General features: G+C 41.9%; 46 non-coding genes across 46 annotated transcripts; all 46 read right to left on the reverse strand.

Moving 5' to 3' along the window:
- Positions 1–203: 203 nt before the first annotated feature.
- Positions 204–286, reverse strand: Trnal-aag (transfer RNA leucine (anticodon AAG)). Its single transcript has one exon. It is a non-coding gene; the product is annotated as a tRNA-Leu (tRNA).
- Positions 287–522: 236 nt separating this feature from the next.
- On the reverse strand, positions 523–604 carry Trnal-uag (transfer RNA leucine (anticodon UAG)). The gene has a single exon. It is a non-coding gene; the product is annotated as a tRNA-Leu (tRNA).
- Positions 605–840: 236 nt separating this feature from the next.
- Trnal-aag (transfer RNA leucine (anticodon AAG)) lies at positions 841–922 on the reverse strand. Its single transcript has one exon. It is a non-coding gene; the product is annotated as a tRNA-Leu (tRNA).
- Positions 923–1158: 236 nt separating this feature from the next.
- Positions 1159–1240, reverse strand: Trnal-uag (transfer RNA leucine (anticodon UAG)). Its single transcript has one exon. It is a non-coding gene; the product is annotated as a tRNA-Leu (tRNA).
- A 236-nt stretch (positions 1241–1476) lies between these two features.
- On the reverse strand, positions 1477–1558 carry Trnal-uag (transfer RNA leucine (anticodon UAG)). Its single transcript has one exon. It is a non-coding gene; the product is annotated as a tRNA-Leu (tRNA).
- Positions 1559–2112: 554 nt separating this feature from the next.
- Positions 2113–2194, reverse strand: Trnal-uag (transfer RNA leucine (anticodon UAG)). Its single transcript has one exon. It is a non-coding gene; the product is annotated as a tRNA-Leu (tRNA).
- Positions 2195–2430: 236 nt separating this feature from the next.
- Trnal-uag (transfer RNA leucine (anticodon UAG)) lies at positions 2431–2512 on the reverse strand. The gene has a single exon. It is a non-coding gene; the product is annotated as a tRNA-Leu (tRNA).
- Positions 2513–2748: 236 nt separating this feature from the next.
- On the reverse strand, positions 2749–2831 carry Trnal-aag (transfer RNA leucine (anticodon AAG)). The gene has a single exon. It is a non-coding gene; the product is annotated as a tRNA-Leu (tRNA).
- A 236-nt stretch (positions 2832–3067) lies between these two features.
- Positions 3068–3149, reverse strand: Trnal-uag (transfer RNA leucine (anticodon UAG)). The gene has a single exon. It is a non-coding gene; the product is annotated as a tRNA-Leu (tRNA).
- Positions 3150–3385: 236 nt separating this feature from the next.
- On the reverse strand, positions 3386–3467 carry Trnal-aag (transfer RNA leucine (anticodon AAG)). The gene has a single exon. It is a non-coding gene; the product is annotated as a tRNA-Leu (tRNA).
- Positions 3468–3703: 236 nt separating this feature from the next.
- Trnal-uag (transfer RNA leucine (anticodon UAG)) lies at positions 3704–3785 on the reverse strand. The gene has a single exon. It is a non-coding gene; the product is annotated as a tRNA-Leu (tRNA).
- Positions 3786–4021: 236 nt separating this feature from the next.
- Trnal-uag (transfer RNA leucine (anticodon UAG)) lies at positions 4022–4103 on the reverse strand. The gene has a single exon. It is a non-coding gene; the product is annotated as a tRNA-Leu (tRNA).
- Positions 4104–4339: 236 nt separating this feature from the next.
- Trnal-uag (transfer RNA leucine (anticodon UAG)) lies at positions 4340–4421 on the reverse strand. Its single transcript has one exon. It is a non-coding gene; the product is annotated as a tRNA-Leu (tRNA).
- A 554-nt stretch (positions 4422–4975) lies between these two features.
- Trnal-uag (transfer RNA leucine (anticodon UAG)) lies at positions 4976–5057 on the reverse strand. Its single transcript has one exon. It is a non-coding gene; the product is annotated as a tRNA-Leu (tRNA).
- Positions 5058–5611: 554 nt separating this feature from the next.
- Trnal-uag (transfer RNA leucine (anticodon UAG)) lies at positions 5612–5693 on the reverse strand. The gene has a single exon. It is a non-coding gene; the product is annotated as a tRNA-Leu (tRNA).
- Positions 5694–5929: 236 nt separating this feature from the next.
- Trnal-uag (transfer RNA leucine (anticodon UAG)) lies at positions 5930–6011 on the reverse strand. The gene has a single exon. It is a non-coding gene; the product is annotated as a tRNA-Leu (tRNA).
- A 236-nt stretch (positions 6012–6247) lies between these two features.
- Positions 6248–6329, reverse strand: Trnal-uag (transfer RNA leucine (anticodon UAG)). Its single transcript has one exon. It is a non-coding gene; the product is annotated as a tRNA-Leu (tRNA).
- Positions 6330–6565: 236 nt separating this feature from the next.
- On the reverse strand, positions 6566–6647 carry Trnal-uag (transfer RNA leucine (anticodon UAG)). The gene has a single exon. It is a non-coding gene; the product is annotated as a tRNA-Leu (tRNA).
- Positions 6648–6883: 236 nt separating this feature from the next.
- Trnal-aag (transfer RNA leucine (anticodon AAG)) lies at positions 6884–6966 on the reverse strand. The gene has a single exon. It is a non-coding gene; the product is annotated as a tRNA-Leu (tRNA).
- Positions 6967–7202: 236 nt separating this feature from the next.
- On the reverse strand, positions 7203–7284 carry Trnal-uag (transfer RNA leucine (anticodon UAG)). Its single transcript has one exon. It is a non-coding gene; the product is annotated as a tRNA-Leu (tRNA).
- Positions 7285–7838: 554 nt separating this feature from the next.
- Positions 7839–7920, reverse strand: Trnal-uag (transfer RNA leucine (anticodon UAG)). Its single transcript has one exon. It is a non-coding gene; the product is annotated as a tRNA-Leu (tRNA).
- A 554-nt stretch (positions 7921–8474) lies between these two features.
- Positions 8475–8556, reverse strand: Trnal-uag (transfer RNA leucine (anticodon UAG)). Its single transcript has one exon. It is a non-coding gene; the product is annotated as a tRNA-Leu (tRNA).
- A 554-nt stretch (positions 8557–9110) lies between these two features.
- On the reverse strand, positions 9111–9192 carry Trnal-uag (transfer RNA leucine (anticodon UAG)). The gene has a single exon. It is a non-coding gene; the product is annotated as a tRNA-Leu (tRNA).
- Positions 9193–9428: 236 nt separating this feature from the next.
- Positions 9429–9510, reverse strand: Trnal-uag (transfer RNA leucine (anticodon UAG)). Its single transcript has one exon. It is a non-coding gene; the product is annotated as a tRNA-Leu (tRNA).
- Positions 9511–10700: 1190 nt separating this feature from the next.
- Trnal-uag (transfer RNA leucine (anticodon UAG)) lies at positions 10701–10782 on the reverse strand. Its single transcript has one exon. It is a non-coding gene; the product is annotated as a tRNA-Leu (tRNA).
- A 236-nt stretch (positions 10783–11018) lies between these two features.
- On the reverse strand, positions 11019–11100 carry Trnal-aag (transfer RNA leucine (anticodon AAG)). The gene has a single exon. It is a non-coding gene; the product is annotated as a tRNA-Leu (tRNA).
- A 235-nt stretch (positions 11101–11335) lies between these two features.
- Positions 11336–11417, reverse strand: Trnal-aag (transfer RNA leucine (anticodon AAG)). Its single transcript has one exon. It is a non-coding gene; the product is annotated as a tRNA-Leu (tRNA).
- A 236-nt stretch (positions 11418–11653) lies between these two features.
- Positions 11654–11735, reverse strand: Trnal-aag (transfer RNA leucine (anticodon AAG)). Its single transcript has one exon. It is a non-coding gene; the product is annotated as a tRNA-Leu (tRNA).
- Positions 11736–12289: 554 nt separating this feature from the next.
- Positions 12290–12371, reverse strand: Trnal-aag (transfer RNA leucine (anticodon AAG)). The gene has a single exon. It is a non-coding gene; the product is annotated as a tRNA-Leu (tRNA).
- A 236-nt stretch (positions 12372–12607) lies between these two features.
- On the reverse strand, positions 12608–12692 carry Trnal-aag (transfer RNA leucine (anticodon AAG)). Its single transcript has one exon. It is a non-coding gene; the product is annotated as a tRNA-Leu (tRNA).
- Positions 12693–12925: 233 nt separating this feature from the next.
- Positions 12926–13007, reverse strand: Trnal-uag (transfer RNA leucine (anticodon UAG)). The gene has a single exon. It is a non-coding gene; the product is annotated as a tRNA-Leu (tRNA).
- Positions 13008–13244: 237 nt separating this feature from the next.
- Positions 13245–13326, reverse strand: Trnal-aag (transfer RNA leucine (anticodon AAG)). The gene has a single exon. It is a non-coding gene; the product is annotated as a tRNA-Leu (tRNA).
- A 237-nt stretch (positions 13327–13563) lies between these two features.
- Trnal-aag (transfer RNA leucine (anticodon AAG)) lies at positions 13564–13645 on the reverse strand. The gene has a single exon. It is a non-coding gene; the product is annotated as a tRNA-Leu (tRNA).
- Positions 13646–13881: 236 nt separating this feature from the next.
- Positions 13882–13966, reverse strand: Trnal-aag (transfer RNA leucine (anticodon AAG)). The gene has a single exon. It is a non-coding gene; the product is annotated as a tRNA-Leu (tRNA).
- A 233-nt stretch (positions 13967–14199) lies between these two features.
- Trnal-aag (transfer RNA leucine (anticodon AAG)) lies at positions 14200–14281 on the reverse strand. Its single transcript has one exon. It is a non-coding gene; the product is annotated as a tRNA-Leu (tRNA).
- A 237-nt stretch (positions 14282–14518) lies between these two features.
- On the reverse strand, positions 14519–14600 carry Trnal-aag (transfer RNA leucine (anticodon AAG)). The gene has a single exon. It is a non-coding gene; the product is annotated as a tRNA-Leu (tRNA).
- A 237-nt stretch (positions 14601–14837) lies between these two features.
- Trnal-aag (transfer RNA leucine (anticodon AAG)) lies at positions 14838–14919 on the reverse strand. The gene has a single exon. It is a non-coding gene; the product is annotated as a tRNA-Leu (tRNA).
- Positions 14920–15155: 236 nt separating this feature from the next.
- Trnal-aag (transfer RNA leucine (anticodon AAG)) lies at positions 15156–15237 on the reverse strand. Its single transcript has one exon. It is a non-coding gene; the product is annotated as a tRNA-Leu (tRNA).
- Positions 15238–15792: 555 nt separating this feature from the next.
- Positions 15793–15874, reverse strand: Trnal-aag (transfer RNA leucine (anticodon AAG)). The gene has a single exon. It is a non-coding gene; the product is annotated as a tRNA-Leu (tRNA).
- A 233-nt stretch (positions 15875–16107) lies between these two features.
- Trnal-aag (transfer RNA leucine (anticodon AAG)) lies at positions 16108–16189 on the reverse strand. The gene has a single exon. It is a non-coding gene; the product is annotated as a tRNA-Leu (tRNA).
- Positions 16190–16425: 236 nt separating this feature from the next.
- Positions 16426–16507, reverse strand: Trnal-uag (transfer RNA leucine (anticodon UAG)). The gene has a single exon. It is a non-coding gene; the product is annotated as a tRNA-Leu (tRNA).
- A 236-nt stretch (positions 16508–16743) lies between these two features.
- Positions 16744–16825, reverse strand: Trnal-aag (transfer RNA leucine (anticodon AAG)). Its single transcript has one exon. It is a non-coding gene; the product is annotated as a tRNA-Leu (tRNA).
- A 236-nt stretch (positions 16826–17061) lies between these two features.
- On the reverse strand, positions 17062–17143 carry Trnal-uag (transfer RNA leucine (anticodon UAG)). The gene has a single exon. It is a non-coding gene; the product is annotated as a tRNA-Leu (tRNA).
- Positions 17144–17379: 236 nt separating this feature from the next.
- Trnal-aag (transfer RNA leucine (anticodon AAG)) lies at positions 17380–17461 on the reverse strand. The gene has a single exon. It is a non-coding gene; the product is annotated as a tRNA-Leu (tRNA).
- Positions 17462–18015: 554 nt separating this feature from the next.
- Trnal-aag (transfer RNA leucine (anticodon AAG)) lies at positions 18016–18097 on the reverse strand. Its single transcript has one exon. It is a non-coding gene; the product is annotated as a tRNA-Leu (tRNA).
- Positions 18098–18333: 236 nt separating this feature from the next.
- Positions 18334–18415, reverse strand: Trnal-aag (transfer RNA leucine (anticodon AAG)). The gene has a single exon. It is a non-coding gene; the product is annotated as a tRNA-Leu (tRNA).
- Between the last annotated feature and the right edge of the window lie 321 nt (positions 18416–18736).

Raw genomic sequence — 18736 nt, forward strand, 5'->3', positions numbered from 1 at the left:
TTGAACTTAATTTCTTTCTGAAGAATTGATATGAAGCTAGTATTTTCATATAATAATCCTGTCAAGGGAAGTGATATTACAATTGGGAAAGTGCGGAGTTTAATCACATGATATTTTATGCAAATAGAATCAGTTTTCTCACTTGCATTAACGTACCGGAGCGGTAGCCGTATTTCAATCTTTGCTGAAGCAAAAGAGGGAGATGGCAGCGGTGGGATTCGAACCCACGCCTCCGAAAGAGACTGGTGCCTTAAACCAGCGCCTTAGACCGCTCGGCCAAGCTACCGCAGTCTTCCGATATCAGCCTCCAAAAATAAAATTGAACTTAAATGCTTTCTTAGGAATTGATATGAAGCTAGTATTTTTTAAAAATAATCCTGTCAGGGGAAGTGATATTACAATTGGGAAAGTGCGGAGTTTAATCACATGATATTTTATGCAAATAGAATCAGTTTTCTGACTTGCATTAACGTACCGGAGCTTTAGCCGTACTTCAATCTTTGCTGAAGCAAAAGAAGGAGATGGCAGCGGTGGGATTCGAACCCACGCCTCCGAAGAGACTGGTGCCTAAAACCAGCGCCTTAGACCGCTCGGCCACGCTACCGCAGTCTTCCGATTTCAGCCTCCAAAAATAAAATTGAACTTAATTTCTTTCTGAAGAATTGATATGAAGCTAGTATTTTCATATAATAATCCTGTCAAGGGAAGAGATATTACAATTGGGAAAGTGCGGAGTTTAATCACATGATATTTTATGCAAATAGAATCAGTTCTCTGACTTGCATTAACGTACCGGAGCGGTAGCCGTATTTCAATCTTTGCTGAAGCAAAAGAGGGAGTTGACAGCGGTGGGATTCGAACCCACGCCTCCGAAGAGACTGGTGCCTTAAACCAGCGCCTTAGACCGCTCGGCCAAGCTACCGCAGTCTTCCGATATCAGCCTCCAAAAATAAAATTGAACTTAAATGCTTTCTTAGGAATTGATATGAAGCTAGTATTTTTTAAAAATAATCCTGTCAGGGGAAGTGATATTACAATTGGGAAATTGCGGAGTTTAATCACATGATATTTTATGCAAATAGAATCAGTTTTCTGACTTGCATTAACGTACCGGAGCGGTAGCCGTATTTCAATCTTTGCTGAAGCAAAAGAAGGAGATGGCAGCGGTGGGATTCGAACCCACGCCTCCGAAGAGACTGGTGCCTAAAACCAGCGCCTTAGACCGCTCGGCCACGCTACCGCAGTCTTCCGATATCAGCCTCCAAAAATAAAATTGAATTTAAATGCTTTCTTAGGAATTGATATGAAGCTAGTATTTTTTAAAAATAATCCTGTCAGGGGAAGTGATATTACAATTGGGAAAGTGCGGAGTTTAATCACATGATATTTTATGCAAATAGAATCAGTTTTCTGACTTGCATTAACGTACCGGAGCGGTAGCCGTATTTCAATCTTTGCTGAAGCAAAAGAAGGAGATGGCAGCGGTGGGATTCGAACCCACGCCTCCGAAGAGACTGGTGCCTAAAACCAGCGCCTTAGACCGCTCGGCCAAGCTACCGCAGTCTTCCTATATGAGCCTACAAAAATAAAATTGAACTTAATTTCTTTCTGAAGAATTGATATGAAGCTAGTATTTTCATATAATAATCCTGTCAAGGGAAGTGATATTACAATTGGGAAAGTGCGGAGTTTAATCACATGATATTTTATGCAAACAGAATCAGTTTTCTGACTTGCATTAACGTACCGGAGCGGTAGCCGTATTTCAATCTTTGCTGTAGCAAAAGAAGGAGATGGCAGCGTAGGGATTCGAACCCACGCCTCCGAAGAGACTGGTGCCTAAAACCAGCGCCTTAGACCGCTCGGCCACGCTTCCGCAGTCTTCCGATATCAGCCTACAAAAATAAAATTGAACTTAATTTCTTTCTGAAGAATTGATATGAAGCTAGTATTTTCATATAATAATCCTGTCAAGGGAAGTGATATTACAATTGGGAAAGTGCGGAGTTTAATCACATGATATTTTATGCAAATAGAATCAGTTTTCTGACTTGCATTAACGTACCGGAGCGGTAGCCGTATTTCAATCTTTGCTGAAGCAAAAGTAGGAGATGGCAGTGGTGGGATTCGAACCCACGCCTCCGAAGAAACTGGTGCCTAAAACCAGCGCCTTAGACCGCTAGGCCACGCTACCGCAGTCTTCCGACATCAGCCTCCAAAAATAAAATTGAACTTAATTTCTTTCTGAAGAATTGATATGAAGCTAGTATTTTCATATAATAATCCTGTCAAGGGAAGTGATATTACAATTGGGAAAGTGCGGAGTTTAATCACATGATATTTTATGCAAATAGAATCAGTTTTCTCACTTGCATTAACGTACCGGAGCGGTAGCCGTATTTCAATCTTTGCTGAAGCAAAAGAGGGAGATGGCAGCGGTGGGATTCGAACCCACGCCTCCGAAAAGACTGGTGCCTAAAACCAGCGCCTTAGACCGCTCGGCCACGCTACCGCAGTCTTCCGATATCAGCCTACAAAAATAAAATTGAACTTAATTTCTTTCTGAAGAATTGATATGAAGCTAGTATTTTCATATAATAATCCTGTCAAGGGAAGTGATATTACAATTGGGAAAGTGCGGAGTTTAATCACATGATATTTTATGCAAATAGAATCAGTTTTCTCACTTGCATTAACGTACCGGAGCGGTAGCCGTATTTCAATCTTTGCTGAAGCAAAAGAGGGAGATGGCAGCGGTGGGATTCGAACCCACGCCTCCGAAAGAGACTGGTGCCTTAAACCAGCGCCTTAGACCGCTCGGCCAAGCTACCGCAGTCTTCCGATATCAGCCTCCAAAAATAAAATTGAACTTAAATGCTTTCTTAGGAATTGATATGAAGCTAGTATTTTTTAAAAATAATCCTGTCAGGGGAAGTGATATTACAATTGGGAAAGTGCGGAGTTTAATCACATGATATTTTATGCAAATAGAATCAGTTTTCTGACTTGCATTAACGTACCGGAGCTTTAGCCGTACTTCAATCTTTGCTGAAGCAAAAGAAGGAGATGGCAGCGGTGGGATTCGAACCCACGCCTCCGAAGAGACTGGTGCCTAAAACCAGCGCCTTAGACCGCTCGGCCACGCTACCGCAGTCTTCCGATTTCAGCCTCCAAAAATAAAATTGAACTTAATTTCTTTCTGAAGAATTGATATGAAGCTAGTATTTTCATATAATAATCCTGTCAAGGGAAGAGATATTACAATTGGGAAAGTGCGGAGTTTAATCACATGATATTTTATGCAAATAGAATCAGTTCTCTGACTTGCATTAACGTACCGGAGCGGTAGCCGTATTTCAATCTTTGCTGAAGCAAAAGAGGAAGTTGACAGCGGTGGGATTCGAACCCACGCCTCCGAAGAGACTGGTGCCTTAAACCAGCGCCTTAGACCGCTCGGCCAAGCTACCGCAGTCTTCCGATATCAGCCTCCAAAAATAAAATTGAACTTAAATGCTTTCTTAGGAATTGATATGAAGCTAGTATTTTTTAAAAATAATCCTGTCAGGGGAAGTGATATTACAATTGGGAAATTGCGGAGTTTAATCACATGATATTTTATGCAAATAGAATCAGTTTTCTGACTTGCATTAACGTACCGGAGCGGTAGCCGTATTTCAATCTTTGCTGAAGCAAAAGAAGGAGATGGCAGCGGTGGGATTCGAACCCACGCCTCCGAAGAGACTGGTGCCTAAAACCAGCCCCTTAGACCGCTCGGCCACGCTACCGCAGTCTTCCGATATCAGCCTCCAAAAATAAAATTGAATTTAAATGCTTTCTTAGGAATTGATATGAAGCTAGTATTTTTTAAAAATAATCCTGTCAGGGGAAGTGATATTACAATTGGGAAAGTGCGGAGTTTAATCACATGATATTTTATGCAAATAGAATCAGTTTTCTGACTTGCATTAACGTACCGGAGCGGTAGCCGTATTTCAATCTTTGCTGAAGCAAAAGAAGGAGATGGCAGCGGTGGGATTCGAACCCACGCCTCCGAAGAGACTGGTGCCTAAAACCAGCGCCTTAGACCACTCGGCCACGCTACCGCAGTCTTCCGATATCAGCCTCCAAAAATAAAATTGAATTTAAATGCTTTCTTAGGAATTGATATGAAGCTAGTATTTTTTAAAAATAATCCTGTCAGGGGAAGTGATATTACAATTGGGAAAGTGCGGAGTTTAATCACATGATATTTTATGCAAATAGAATCAGTTTTCTGACTTGCATTAACGTACCGGAGCGATAGCCGTATTTCAATCTTTGCTGAAGCAAAAGAAGGAGATGGCAGCGGTGGGATTCGAACCCACGCCTCCGAAGAGACTGGTGCCTAAAACCAGCGCCTTAGACCGCTCGGCCAAGCTACCGCAGTCTTCCTATATGAGCCTACAAAAATAAAATTGAACTTAATTTCTTTCTGAAGAATTGATATGAAGCTAGTATTTTCATATAATAATCCTGTCAAGGGAAGTGATATTACAATTGGGAAAGTGCGGAGTTTAATCACATGATATTTTATGCAAACAGAATCAGTTTTCTGACTTGCATTAACGTACCGGAGCGGTAGCCGTATTTCAATCTTTGCTGTAGCAAAAGAAGGAGATGGCAGCGTAGGGATTCGAACCCACGCCTCCGAAGAGACTGGTGCCTAAAACCAGCGCCTTAGACCGCTCGGCCACGCTTCCGCAGTCTTCCGATATCAGCCTACAAAAATAAAATTGAACTTAATTTCTTTCTGAAGAATTGATATGAAGCTAGTATTTTCATATAATAATCCTGTCAAGGGAAGTGATATTACAATTGGGAAAGTGCGGAGTTTAATCACATGATATTTTATGCAAATAGAATCAGTTTTCTGACTTGCATTAACGTACCGGAGCGGTAGCCGTATTTCAATCTTTGCTGAAGCAAAAGAAGGAGATGGCAGTGGTGGGATTCGAACCCACGCCTCCGAAGAAACTGGTGCCTAAAACCAGCGCCTTAGACCGCTCGGCCACGCTACCGCAGTCTTCCGACATCAGCCTCCAAAAATAAAATTGAACTTAATTTCTTTCTGAAGAATTGATATGAAGCTAGTATTTTCATATAATAATCCTGTCAAGGGAAGTGATATTACAATTGGGAAAGTGCGGAGTTTAATCACATGATATTTTATGCAAATAGAATCAGTTTTCTCACTTGCATTAACGTACCGGAGCGGTAGCCGTATTTCAATCTTTGCTGAAGCAAAAGAAGGAGATGGCAGGGGTGGGATTCGAACCCACGCCTCCGAAGAGACTGGTGCCTAAAACCAGCGCCTTAGACCGCTCGGCCAAGCTACCGCAGTCTTCCTATATGAGCCTACAAAAATAAAATTGAACTTAATTTCTTTCTGAAGAATTGATATGAAGCTAGTATTTTCATATAATAATCCTGTCAAGGGAAGTGATATTACAATTGGGAAAGTGCGGAGTTTAATCACATGATATTTTATGCAAACAGAATCAGTTTTCTGACTTGCATTAACGTACCGGAGCGGTAGCCGTATTTCAATCTTTGCAGTAGCAAAAGAAGGAGATGGCAGCGGTGGGATTCGAACCCACGCCTCCGAAGAGACTGGTGCCTAAAACCAGCGCCTTAGACCGCTCGGCCACGCTTCCGCAGTCTTCCGATATCAGCCTACAAAAATAAAATTGAACTTAATTTCTTTCTGAAGAATTGATATGAAGCTAGTATTTTCATATAATAATCCTGTCAAGGGAAGTGATATTACAATTGGGAAAGTGCGGAGTTTAATCACATGATATTTTATGCAAACAGAATCAGTTTTCTGACTTGCATTAACGTACCGGAGCGGTAGCCGTATTTCAATCTTTGCTGAAGCAAAAGAAGGAGATGGCAGCGGTGGGATTCGAACCCACGCCTCCGAAGAGACTGGTGCCTAAAACCAGCGCCTTAGACCGCTCGGCCACGCTACCGCAGTCTTCCGATATCGGCCTCCAAAAATAAAATTGAACTTAATTTCTTTCTGAATAATTGATATGAAGCTAGTATTTTCATATAATAATCCTGTCAAGGGAAGTGATATTACAATTGGGAAAGTGCGGAGTTTAATCACATGATATTTTATGCAAATAGAATCAGTTTTCTCACTTGCATTAACGTACCGGAGCGGTAGCCGTATTTCAATCTTTGCTGAAGCAAAAGAAGGAGATGGCAGCGGTGGGATTCGAACCCACGCCTCCGAAGAGACTGGTGCCTAAAACCAGCGCCTTAGACCGCTCGGCCACGCTACCGCAGTCTTCCGATATCAGCCTCCAAAAATAAAATTGAATTTAAATGCTTTCTTAGGAATTGATATGAAGCTAGTATTTTTTAAAAATAATCCTGTCAGGGGAAGTGATATTACAATTGGGAAAGTGCGGAGTTTAATCACATGATATTTTATGCAAATAGAATCAGTTTTCTGACTTGCATTAACGTACCGGAGCGGTAGCCGTATTTCAATCTTTGCTGAAGCAAAAGAGGGAGATGGCAGCGGTGGGATTCGAACCCACGCCTCCGAAGAGACTGGTGCCTAAAACCAGCGCCTTAGACCGCTCGGCCACGCTACCGCAGTCTTCCGATATCAGCCTACAAAAATAAAATTGAACTTAATTTCTTTCTGAAGAATTGATATGAAGCTAGTATTTTCATATAATAATCCTGTCAAGGGAAGTGATATTACAATTGGGAAAGTGCGGAGTTTAATCACATGATATTTTATGCAAATAGAATCAGTTTTCTCACTTGCATTAACGTACCGGAGCGGTAGCCGTATTTCAATCTTTGCTGAAGCAAAAGAGGGAGATGGCAGCGGTGGGATTCGAACCCACGCCTCCGAAAGAGACTGGTGCCTTAAACCAGCGCCTTAGACCGCTCGGCCAAGCTACCGCAGTCTTCCGATATCAGCCTCCAAAAATAAAATTGAACTTAAATGCTTTCTTAGGAATTGATATGAAGCTAGTATTTTTTAAAAATAATCCTGTCAGGGGAAGTGATATTACAATTGGGAAAGTGCGGAGTTTAATCACATGATATTTTATGCAAATAGAATCAGTTTTCTGACTTGCATTAACGTACCGGAGCTTTAGCCGTACTTCAATCTTTGCTGAAGCAAAAGAAGGAGATGGCAGCGGTGGGATTCGAACCCACGCCTCCGAAGAGACTGGTGCCTAAAACCAGCGCCTTAGACCGCTCGGCCACGCTACCGCAGTCTTCCGATTTCAGCCTCCAAAAATAAAATTGAACTTAATTTCTTTCTGAAGAATTGATATGAAGCTAGTATTTTCATATAATAATCCTGTCAAGGGAAGAGATATTACAATTGGGAAAGTGCGGAGTTTAATCACATGATATTTTATGCAAATAGAATCAGTTTTCTGACTTGCATTAACGTACCGGAGCTTTAGCCGTATTTCAATCTTTGCTGTAGCAAAAGAAGGAGATGGCAGCGTAGGGATTCGAACCCACGCCTCCGAAGAGACTGGTGCCTAAAACCAGCGGCTTAGACCGCTCGGCCACGCTACCGCAGTCTTCCGATATCAGCCTCCAAAAATAAAATTGAATTTAAATGCTTTCTTAGGAATTGATATGAAGCTAGTATTTTTTAAAAATAATCCTGTCAGGGGAAGTGATATTACAATTGGGAAAGTGCGGAGTTTAATCACATGATATTTTATGCAAATAGAATCAGTTTTCTGACTTGCATTAACGTACCGGAGCGGTAGCCGTATTTCAATCTTTGCTGAAGCAAAAGAAGGAGATGGCAGCGGTGGGATTCGAACCCACGCCTCCGAAGAGACTGGTGCCTAAAACCAGCGCCTTAGACCGCTCGGCCAAGCTACCGCAGTCTTCCTATATGAGCCTACAAAAATAAAATTGAACTTAATTTCTTTCTGAAGAATTGATATGAAGCTAGTATTTTCATATAATAATCCTGTCAAGGGAAGTGATATTACAATTGGGAAAGTGCGGAGTTTAATCACATGATATTTTATGCAAACAGAATCAGTTTTCTGACTTGCATTAACGTACCGGAGCGGTAGCCGTATTTCAATCTTTGCTGTAGCAAAAGAAGGAGATGGCAGCGTAGGGATTCGAACCCACGCCTCCGAAGAGACTGGTGCCTAAAACCAGCGCCTTAGACCGCTCGGCCACGCTTCCGCAGTCTTCCGATATCAGCCTACAAAAATAAAATTGAACTTAATTTCTTTCTGAAGAATTGATATGAAGCTAGTATTTTCATATAATAATCCTGTCAAGGGAAGTGATATTACAATTGGGAAAGTGCGGAGTTTAATCACATGATATTTTATGCAAATAGAATCAGTTTTCTGACTTGCATTAACGTACCGGAGCGGTAGCCGTATTTCAATCTTTGCTGAAGCAAAAGAAGGAGATGGCAGTGGTGGGATTCGAACCCACGCCTCCGAAGAAACTGGTGCCTAAAACCAGCGCCTTAGACCGCTCGGCCACGCTACCGCAGTCTTCCGACATCAGCCTCCAAAAATAAAATTGAACTTAATTTCTTTCTGAAGAATTGATATGAAGCTAGTATTTTCATATAATAATCCTGTCAAGGGAAGTGATATTACAATTGGGAAAGTGCGGAGTTTAATCACATGATATTTTATGCAAATAGAATCAGTTTTCTCACTTGCATTAACGTACCGGAGCGGTAGCCGTATTTCAATCTTTGCTGAAGCAAAAGAAGGAGATGGCAGGGGTGGGATTCGAACCCACGCCTCCGAAGAGACTGGTGCCTAAAACCAGCGCCTTAGACCGCTCGGCCAAGCTACCGCAGTCTTCCTATATGAGCCTACAAAAATAAAATTGAACTTAATTTCTTTCTGAAGAATTGATATGAAGCTAGTATTTTCATATAATAATCCTGTCAAGGGAAGTGATATTACAATTGGGAAAGTGCGGAGTTTAATCACATGATATTTTATGCAAACAGAATCAGTTTTCTGACTTGCATTAACGTACCGGAGCGGTAGCCGTATTTCAATCTTTGCAGTAGCAAAAGAAGGAGATGGCAGCGGTGGGATTCGAACCCACGCCTCCGAAGAGACTGGTGCCTAAAACCAGCGCCTTAGACCGCTCGGCCACGCTTCCGCAGTCTTCCGATATCAGCCTACAAAAATAAAATTGAACTTAATTTCTTTCTGAAGAATTGATATGAAGCTAGTATTTTCATATAATAATCCTGTCAAGGGAAGTGATATTACAATTGGGAAAGTGCGGAGTTTAATCACATGATATTTTATGCAAACAGAATCAGTTTTCTGACTTGCATTAACGTACCGGAGCGGTAGCCGTATTTCAATCTTTGCTGAAGCAAAAGAAGGAGATGGCAGCGGTGGGATTCGAACCCACGCCTCCGAAGAGACTGGTGCCTAAAACCAGCGCCTTAGACCGCTCGGCCACGCTACCGCAGTCTTCCGATATCGGCCTCCAAAAATAAAATTGAACTTAATTTCTTTCTGAATAATTGATATGAAGCTAGTATTTTCATATAATAATCCTGTCAAGGGAAGTGATATTACAATTGGGAAAGTGCGGAGTTTAATCACATGATATTTTATGCAAATAGAATCAGTTTTCTCACTTGCATTAACGTACCGGAGCGGTAGCCGTATTTCAATCTTTGCTGAAGCAAAAGAGGGAGAAGGCAGCGGTGGGATTCGAACCCACGCCTCCGAAGAGACTGGTGCCTTAAACCAGCGCCTTAGACCGCTCGGACACGCTATCACAGTCTTGCGATATCAGCCTCCAAAAATAAAATTGAACTTAAATGCTTTCTTAGGAATTGATATGAAGCTAGTATTTTTAAAAAATAATCCTGTTAGGGGAAGTGATATTACAATTGGGAAAGTGCGGAGTTTAATCACAAGATATTTTATGCAAATAGAATCAGTTTTCTGACTTGCATTAAACTATCTGCGCGGTAGCCGTATTTAAATTTTTTCTGAAGCAAAAGAAGGAGATGGCAGCGGTGGGATTCGAACCCACGCCTCCGAAGAGACTGGTGAAAAAAACCAGCGCCTTAGACCTCTCGGCCACGCTACCACAGTCTTGCGATATCAGCCTCCAAAAATAAAATTGAACTTAAATGCTTTCTTAGGAATTGATATGAAGCTAGTATTTTTTAAAAATAATCCTGTCAGGGGAAGTGATATTACAATTGGGAAAGTGCGGAGTTTAATCACATGATATTTTATGCAAATAGAATCAGTTTTCTGACTTGCATTAACTTACCGCAGTGATAGCCGTATTTCAATCTTTGCTGAAGCAAAAGAGGGAGATTGCAGCGGTGGGATTCAAACCCACGCCTCCGAAGAGACTGGTGCCTAAAACCAGCGCCTTAGACCGCTCGGCCACGCTACCACAGTCTTGCGATATCAGCCTCCAAAAATAAAATTGAACTTAATTTCTTTCTGAAGAATTGATATGAAGCTAGTATTTTCATATATTAATCCTGTCAAGGGAAGTGATATTACAATTGGGAAAGTGCGGAGTTTAATCACATGATATTTTATGCAAATAGAATCAGTTTTCTGACTTGCATTAAACTATCTGCGCGGTAGCCGTATTTAAATCTTTGCTGAAGCAAAAGAAGGAGATGGCAGCGGTGGGATTCGAACCCACGCCTCCGAAGAGACTGGTGCCTAAAACCAGCGCCTTAGACCGCTCGGCCACGCTACCACAGTCTTGCGATATCAGCCTCCAAAAATAAAATTGAACTTAAATGCTTTCTTAGGAATTGATATGAAGCTAGTATTTTTTAAAAATAATCCTGTCAGGGGAAGTGATATTACAATTGGGAAAGTGCGGAGTTTAATCACATGATATTTTATGCAAATAGAATCAGTTTTCTGACTTGCATTAACCTACCGGAGCGGTAGCCGTATTTCAATCTTTGCTGAAGCAAAAGAGGGAGATGGCAGCGGTGGGATTCAAACCCACGCCTCCGAAGAGACTGGTGCCTTAAACCAGCGCCTTAGACCGCTCGGCCACGCTACCGCAGTCTTCCGACATCAGCCTCCAAAAATAAAATTGGACTTAAATGCTTTCTTAGGAATTGATATGAAGCTAGTATTTTTAAAAAATAATCGTGTTGGGGAAGAGATATTACAATTGGGAAAGTGCGGAGTTTAATCACATGATATTTTATGCAAATAGAATAAGTTTTCTGACTTGCATTAAACTATCTGCGCGGTAGCCGTATTTCAATCTTTGCTGAGGCAAAAGACGGAGATGGCAGCGGTGGGATTCGAACCCACGCCTCCGAAGAGACTGGTGCCTTAAACCAGCGCCTTAGACCGCTCGGCCACGCTACCGCAGTCTTCCGACTTCAGACTCCAAAAATAAAATTGAACTTAAATGTTTTCTTAGGAATTGATATGAAGCTAGTATTTTTTAAAAATAATCCTGTCAGGGGAAGTGATATTACAATTGGGAAAGTGCGGAGTTTAATCACATGATATTTTATGCAAATAGAATCAGTTTTCTGACTTGCATTAACCTACCGGAGCGGTAGCCGTATTTCAATCTTTGCTGAAGCAAAAGAGGGAGATGGCAGCGGTGTGATTCAAACCCACGCCTCCGAAGAGACTGGTGCCTTAAACCAGCGCCTTAGACCGCTCGGCCACGCTACCGCAGTCTTCCGACATCAGCCTCCAAAAATAAAATTGAACTTAAATGCTTTCTTAGGAATTGATATGAAGCTTTTTTTTTAAAAAAATAATCCTGTTAGGGGAAGTGATATTACAATTGGGAAAGTGCGGAGTTTAATAACAAGATATTTTATGCAAATAGAATCAGTTTTCTGACTTGCATTAAACTATCTGCGCGGTAGCCGTATTTAAATCTTTGCTGAAGCAAAAGAAGGAGATGGCAGCGGTGGGATTCGAACCCACGCCTCCGAAGAGACTGGTGCCTTAAACCAGCGCCTTAGACCGGTCGGCCACGCTATCGCAGTTTTCCGACATCAGCCTGCAAAAATAAAATTGAACTTAAATGCTTTCTTAGGAATTGATATGAAGCTAGTATTTTTAAAAAATAATCCTGTCAGGGGAAGTGATATTACAATTGGGAAAGTGCGGAGTTTAATCACGTGATATTTTATGCAAATAGAATCAGTTTTCTGACTTGCATTAACGTACCGGAGCGGTAGCCGTATTTCAATCTTTGCTGCAGCAAAAGAGGGAGATGGCAGCGGTGGGATTCGAACCCACGCCTCCGAAGAGACTGGTGCCTTAAACCAGCGCCTTAGACCGCTCGGCCACGCTACCGCAGTCTTCCGATATCAGCCTCCAAAAATAAAATTGAACTTAAATGCTTCCTTAGGAATTGATAAGAAGCTAGTATTTTTTAAAAATAATCCTGTCAGGGGAAGTGATATTACAATTGGGAAAGTGCGGAGTTTAATCACATGATATTTTATGCAAATAGAATCAGTTTTCTGACTTGCATTAACCTACCGGAGCGATAGCCGTATTTCAATCTTTGCTGAAGCAAAAGAGGGAGATTGCAGCGGTGGGATTCAAACCCACGCCTCCGAAGAGACTGGTGCCTTAAACCAGCGCCTTAGACCGCTCGGCCACGCTACCGCAGTTTTCCGCCATCAGCCTCCAAAAATAAAATTGAACTTAAATGCTTCCTTAGGAATTGATATGAAGCTAGTATTTTTTAAAAATAATCCTGTCAGGGGAAGTGATATTACAATTGGGAAAGTGCGGAGTTTAATCACATGATATTTTATGCAAATAGAATCAGTTTTCTGACTTGCATTAAACTATCTGCGCGGTAGCCGTATTTAAATCTTTGCTGAAGCAAAAGAAGGAGATGGCAGCGGTGGGATTCGAACCCACGCCTCCGAAGAGACTAGTGCCTAAAACCAGCGCCTTAGACCGCTCGGCCACGCTACCACAGTCTTGCGATATCAGCCTCCAAAAATAAAATTGAACTTAATTTTCTTTCTGAAGAATTGATATGAAGCTAGTATTTTCATATAATTATCCTGTCAAGGGAAGTGATATTACAATTGGGAAAGTGCGGAGTTTAATCACATGATTTTTTATGCAAATAGAATCAGTTTTCTGACTTGCATTAACGTACCGGAGCGGTAGCCGTATTTCAATCTTTGCTGAAGCAAAAGAGGGATATGGCAGCGGTGGGATTCGAACCCACGCCTCCGAAGAGACTGGTGCCTTAAACCAGCGCCTTAGACCTCTCGGCCACGCTACCACAGTCTTGCGATATCAGCCTCCAAAAACAAAATTGAACTTAAATGCTTTCTTAGGAATTGATATGAAGCTGGTATTTTTTAAAAAATAATCCTGTCAGGGGAAGTGATATTACAATTGGGAAAGTGCGGAGTTTAATCACATGATATTTTATGCAAATAGAATCAGTTTTCTGACTTGCATTAACCTACCGGAGCGGTAGCCGTATTTCAATCTTTGCTGAAGCAAAAGAGGGAGATGGCAGCGGTGGGATTCAAACCCACGCCTCCGAAGAGACTGGTGCCTTAAACCAGCGCCTTATACCGCTCGGCCACGCTACCGCAGTCTTCCGATATCAGCCACCAAAAATAAAATTGAACTTAAATGCTTCCTTAGGAATTGTTATGAAGCTAGTATTTTTTTAAAATAACCCTGTCAGGGGAAGTGATATTACAATTGGGAAAGTGCGGAGTTTAATCACATAATATTTTATGCAAATAGAATCAGTTTTCTGACTTGCATTAAACTATCTGCGCGGTAGCCGTATTTCAATCTTTGCTGAGGCAAAAGAAGGAAATGGCAGCGGTGGGATTCGAACCCACGCCTCCGAAGAGACTGGTGCCTTAAACCAGCGCCTTAGACCGCTCGGCCACGCTAATGCAGTCTTCCGACATCAGCCTCCAAAAATAAAATTGAACTTAAAGGCTTTCTTTGGAATTGATATGAAGCTAGTATTTTTAAAAAATAATCCTGTTAGGGGAAGTGATATTACAATTGGGAAAGTGCGGAGTTTAATCACATGATATTTTATGCAAATAGAATCAGTTTTCTGACTTGCATTAAACTATCTGCGCGGTAGCCGTATTTAAATCTTTGCTGAAGCAAAAGAAGGAGATGGCAGCGGTGGGATTCGAACCCACGCCTCCGAAGAGACTGGTGCCTTAAACCAGCGCCTTAGACCGCTCGGCCACGCTACCGCAGTCTTCCGACTTCAGCCTCCAAAAATAAAATTGAACTTAAATGTTTTCTTAGGAATTGATATGAAGCTAGTATTTTTTAAAAATAATCCCGTTAGGTTGAAGTAATATTACAATTGGGAAAGTGCGGAGTTTAATCACATGATATTTTATGCAAATAGAATCAGTTTTCTGACTTGCATTAACGTACCGGAGCGGTAGCCGTATTTCAATCTTTGCTGAAGCAAAAGAGGGATATGGCAGCGGTGGGATTCGAACCCACGCCTCCGAAGAGACTGGTGCCTTAAACAAGCGCCTTAGACCTCTCGGCCACGCTACCACAGTCTTGCGATATCAGCCTCCAAAAACGAAATTGAACTTAAATGCTTTCTTAGGAATTGATATGAAGCTGGTATTTTTTAAAAAATAATCCTGTCAGGGGAAGTGATAATACAATTGGGAAAGTGCGGAGTTTAATCACGTGATATTTTATGCAAATAGAATCAGTTTTCTGACTTGCATTAACCTACCGGAGCGGTAGCCGTATTTCAATCTTTGCTGAAGCAAAAGAGGGAGATGGCAGCGGTGGGATTCAAACCCACGCCTCCGAAGAGACTGGTGCCTTAAACCAGCGCCTTAGACCGCTCGGCCACGCTACCGCAGTCTTCCGATATCAGCCTCCAAAAATAAAATTGAACTTAAATGCTTCCTTAGGAATTGATATGAAGCTAGTATTTTTTAAAAATAATCCTGTCAGGGGAAGTGATATTACAATTGGGAAAGTGCGGAGTTTAATCACATGATATTTTATGCAAATAGAATCAGTTTTCTGACTTGCATTAACGTACCGGAGCGGTAGCCGTATTTCAATCTTTGCTGAAGCAAAAGAGGGATATGGCAGCGGTAAGATTCGAACCCACGCCTCTGAAGAGACTGGTGCCTTAAACCAGCGCCTTACACCGCTCGGCCACGCTACCACAGTCTTGCGATATCAGCCTCCAAAAACAAAATTGAACTTAAATGCTTTCTTAGGAATTGATATGAAGCTGGTATTTTTTAAAAAATAATCCTGTCAGGGGAAGTGATATTACAATTGGGAAAGTGCGGAGTTTAATCCCATGATATTTTATGCAAATAGAATCAGTTTTCTGACTTGCATTAAACTATCTGCGCGGTAGCCGTATTTCAATCTTTGCTGAGGCAAAAGAAGGAGATGGCAGCGGTGGGATTCGAATCCACGCCTCCGAAGTGACTGGTGCCTTAAACCAGCGCCTTAGACCGCTCGGCCACGCTATCGCAGTTTTCCGACATCAGCCTCCAAAAATAAAATTGAACTTAAATGCTTTCTTAGGAATTGATATGAAGCTAGTGTTTTTAAAAAATAATCCTGTCAGGGGAAGTGATATTACAACTGGGAAAGTGCGGAGTTTAATCACGTGATATTTTATGCAAATAGAATCAGTTTTCTGACTTGCATTAACGTACCGGAGCGGTAGCCGTATTTCAATCTTTGCTGCAGCAAAAGAGGGAGATGGTAGCGGTGGGATTCGAACCCACGCCTCCGAAGAGACTGGTGCCTTAAACCAGCGCCTTAGACTGCTCGGCCACGCTACCGCAGTCTTCCATCAGCCTCCAAAAATAAAATTGAACTTAAATTCTTTCTTAGGTATTGATATGAAGCTAGTATTTTTAAAAAATAATCCTGTTAGGGGAAGTGATATTACAATTGGGAAAGTGCGGAGTTTAATCCCATGATATTTTATGCAAATAGAATCAGTTTTCTGACTTGCATTAAACTATCTGCGCGGTAGCCGTATTTCAATCTTTGCTGAAGCAAAGGAAGGAGATGGCAGCGGTGGGATTCGAACCCACGCCTCCGAAAAGACTGGTGCCTTAAACCAGCGCCTTAGACCGCTCGGCCACGCTACCGCAGTCTTCCGACATCAGCCTCCAAAAATAAAATTGAACTTAAATGCTTTCTTAGGAATTGATATGAAGCTAGTACTTTTAAAAAATAATTCTGTCAAGGGAAGTGATATTACAATTGGGAAAGTGCAGAGTTTAATCACATGATATTTTATGCAAATAGAATCAGTTTTCTGACTTGCATTAACCTACCGGAGCGGTAGCCGTATTTCAATCTTTGCTGAAGCAAAAGAAGGAGGTGGCAGCGGTGGGATTCGAACCCACGCCTCCGAAGAGACCGGTGCCTAAAACCAGCGCCTTAGACCGCTCGGCCACGCTACCGTAGTCTTCCGACATCAGCCTCCAAAAATAAAATTGAACATAAATGCTTTCTTAGGAATTGATATGACGCTAGTATTTTTTAAAAATAATCCAGTCAGGGGAAGTGATATTACAATTGGGAAAGTGCGGAGTTTATTCACGTGATATATTATGCAAATAGAATCAGTTTTCTGACTTGCATTAAACTATCTGCGCGGTAGCCGTATTTCAATCTTTGCTGAAGCAAAGGAAGGAGATGGCAGCGGTGGGATTCGAACCCACGCCTCCGAAGAGACTGGTGCCTTAAACCAGCGCCTTAGACCGCTCGGCCACGCTACCGCAGTCTTCCGACATCAGCCTCCAAAAATAAAATTGAACTTAAATGCTTTCTTAGGAATTGATATGAAGCTAGTACTTTTAAAAAATAATTCTGTCAAGGGAAGTGATATTACAATTGGGAAAGTGCAGAGTTTAATCACATGATATTTTATGCAAATAGAATCAGTTTTCTGACTTGCATTAACCTACCGGAGCGGTAGCCGTATTTCAATCTTTGCTGAAGCAAAAGAAGGAGGTGGCAGCGGTGGGATGCGAACCCACGCCTCCGAAGAGACCGGTGCCTAAAACCAGCGCCTTAGACCGCTCGGCCACGCTACCGTAGTCTTCCGACATCAGCCTCCAAAAATAAAATTGAACATAAATGCTTTCTTAGGAATTGATATGACGCTAGTATTTTTTAAAAATAATCCAGTCAGGGGAAGTGATATTACAATTGGGAAAGTGCGGAGTTTATTCACGTGATATATTATGCAAATAGAATCAGTTTTCTGACTTGCATTAAACTATCTGCGCGGTAGCCGTATTTCAATCTTTGCTGAAGCAAAGGAAGGAGATGGCAGCGGTGGGATTCGAACCCACGCCTCCGAAGAGACTGGTGCCTTAAACCAGCGCCTTAGACCGCTCGGCCACGCTACCGTGGTCTTCCGACATCAGCCTCCAAAAATAAAATTGAACTTAAATGCTTTCTTAGAAATTGATATGAAGCTAGTATTTTTAAAAAATAATCCTGTCAGGGGAAGTGATATTACAATTGGGAAAGTGCGGAGTTTAATCACGTGATATTTTATGCAAATAGAATCAGTTTTCTGACTTGCATTAAACTATCTGAGCGGTAGCCGTATTTCAATCTTTGCTTAAGCAAAAGAAGGAGATGGCAGCGCTGGTATTCGAACCCACGCCTCCGAAGAGACTGGCGCCTTAAACCAGCGCCTTAGACCGCTCGGCCACGCTACCGCAGTCTTCCGACATCAGCCTCCAAAAATAAAATTGAACTTAAATGCTTTCTTAGGAATTGATATGAAGCTTTTTTTAAAAAAAAATAATCCTGTTAGGGGAAGTGATATTACAATTGGGAAAGTGCGGAGTTTAATCACGTGATATTTTATGCAAATAGAATCAGTTTTCTGACTTGCATTAAACTATCTGAGCGGTAGCCGTATTTCAATCTTTGCTGAAGCAAAAGCAGGAGGTGGCAGCGGTGGGATTCGAACCCACGCCTCCGAAAAGACTGGTGCCTTAAACCAGCGCCTTAGACCTCCCGGCCACGCTACCGCAGTCTTCCGACATCAGCCTCCAAAAATAAAATTGAACTTAAATTCATTCTTAGGAATTGATATGAAGCTAGTATTTTCATATAATAATTCTGTCAAGGGAAGTGATATTACAATTGGGAAAGTGCGGAGTTTAATCACGTGATATTTTATGCAAATAGAATCAGTTTTCTGACTTGCATTAAACTATCTGCGCGGTAGCCGTATTTCAATCTTTGCTGAAGCAAAGGAAGGAGATGGCAGCGGTGGGATTCGAACCCACGCCTCCGAAGAGACTGGTGCCTTAAACCAGCGGTTTAGACCACTCGGCCACGCTACCGCAGTCTTCCGACATCAGCCTCCAAAAATAAAATTGAACTTAAATGCTTTCTTAGGAATTGATATGAAGCTTTTTTTTAAAAAAAATAATCCTGTTAGGGGAAGTGATATTACAATTGGGAAAGTGCGGAGTTTAATCACGTGATATTTTATGCAAATAGAATCAGTTTTCTCACTTGCATTAAACAATCTGCGCGGTAGCCGTATTTCAATCTTTGCTGAAGCAAAAGAAGAGATGGCAGCGGTTGGATTCGTACCCACGCATCCGAAGAGACTGGTGACTAAAACCAGCGCCTTAGACCGCTCGGCCACGCTACCGCAG

The sequence above is a fragment of the Argiope bruennichi genome, chromosome 3 (genome assembly GCF_947563725.1).
Source record: "Argiope bruennichi chromosome 3, qqArgBrue1.1, whole genome shotgun sequence".
Taxonomy (NCBI): domain Eukaryota; kingdom Metazoa; phylum Arthropoda; class Arachnida; order Araneae; family Araneidae; genus Argiope; species Argiope bruennichi.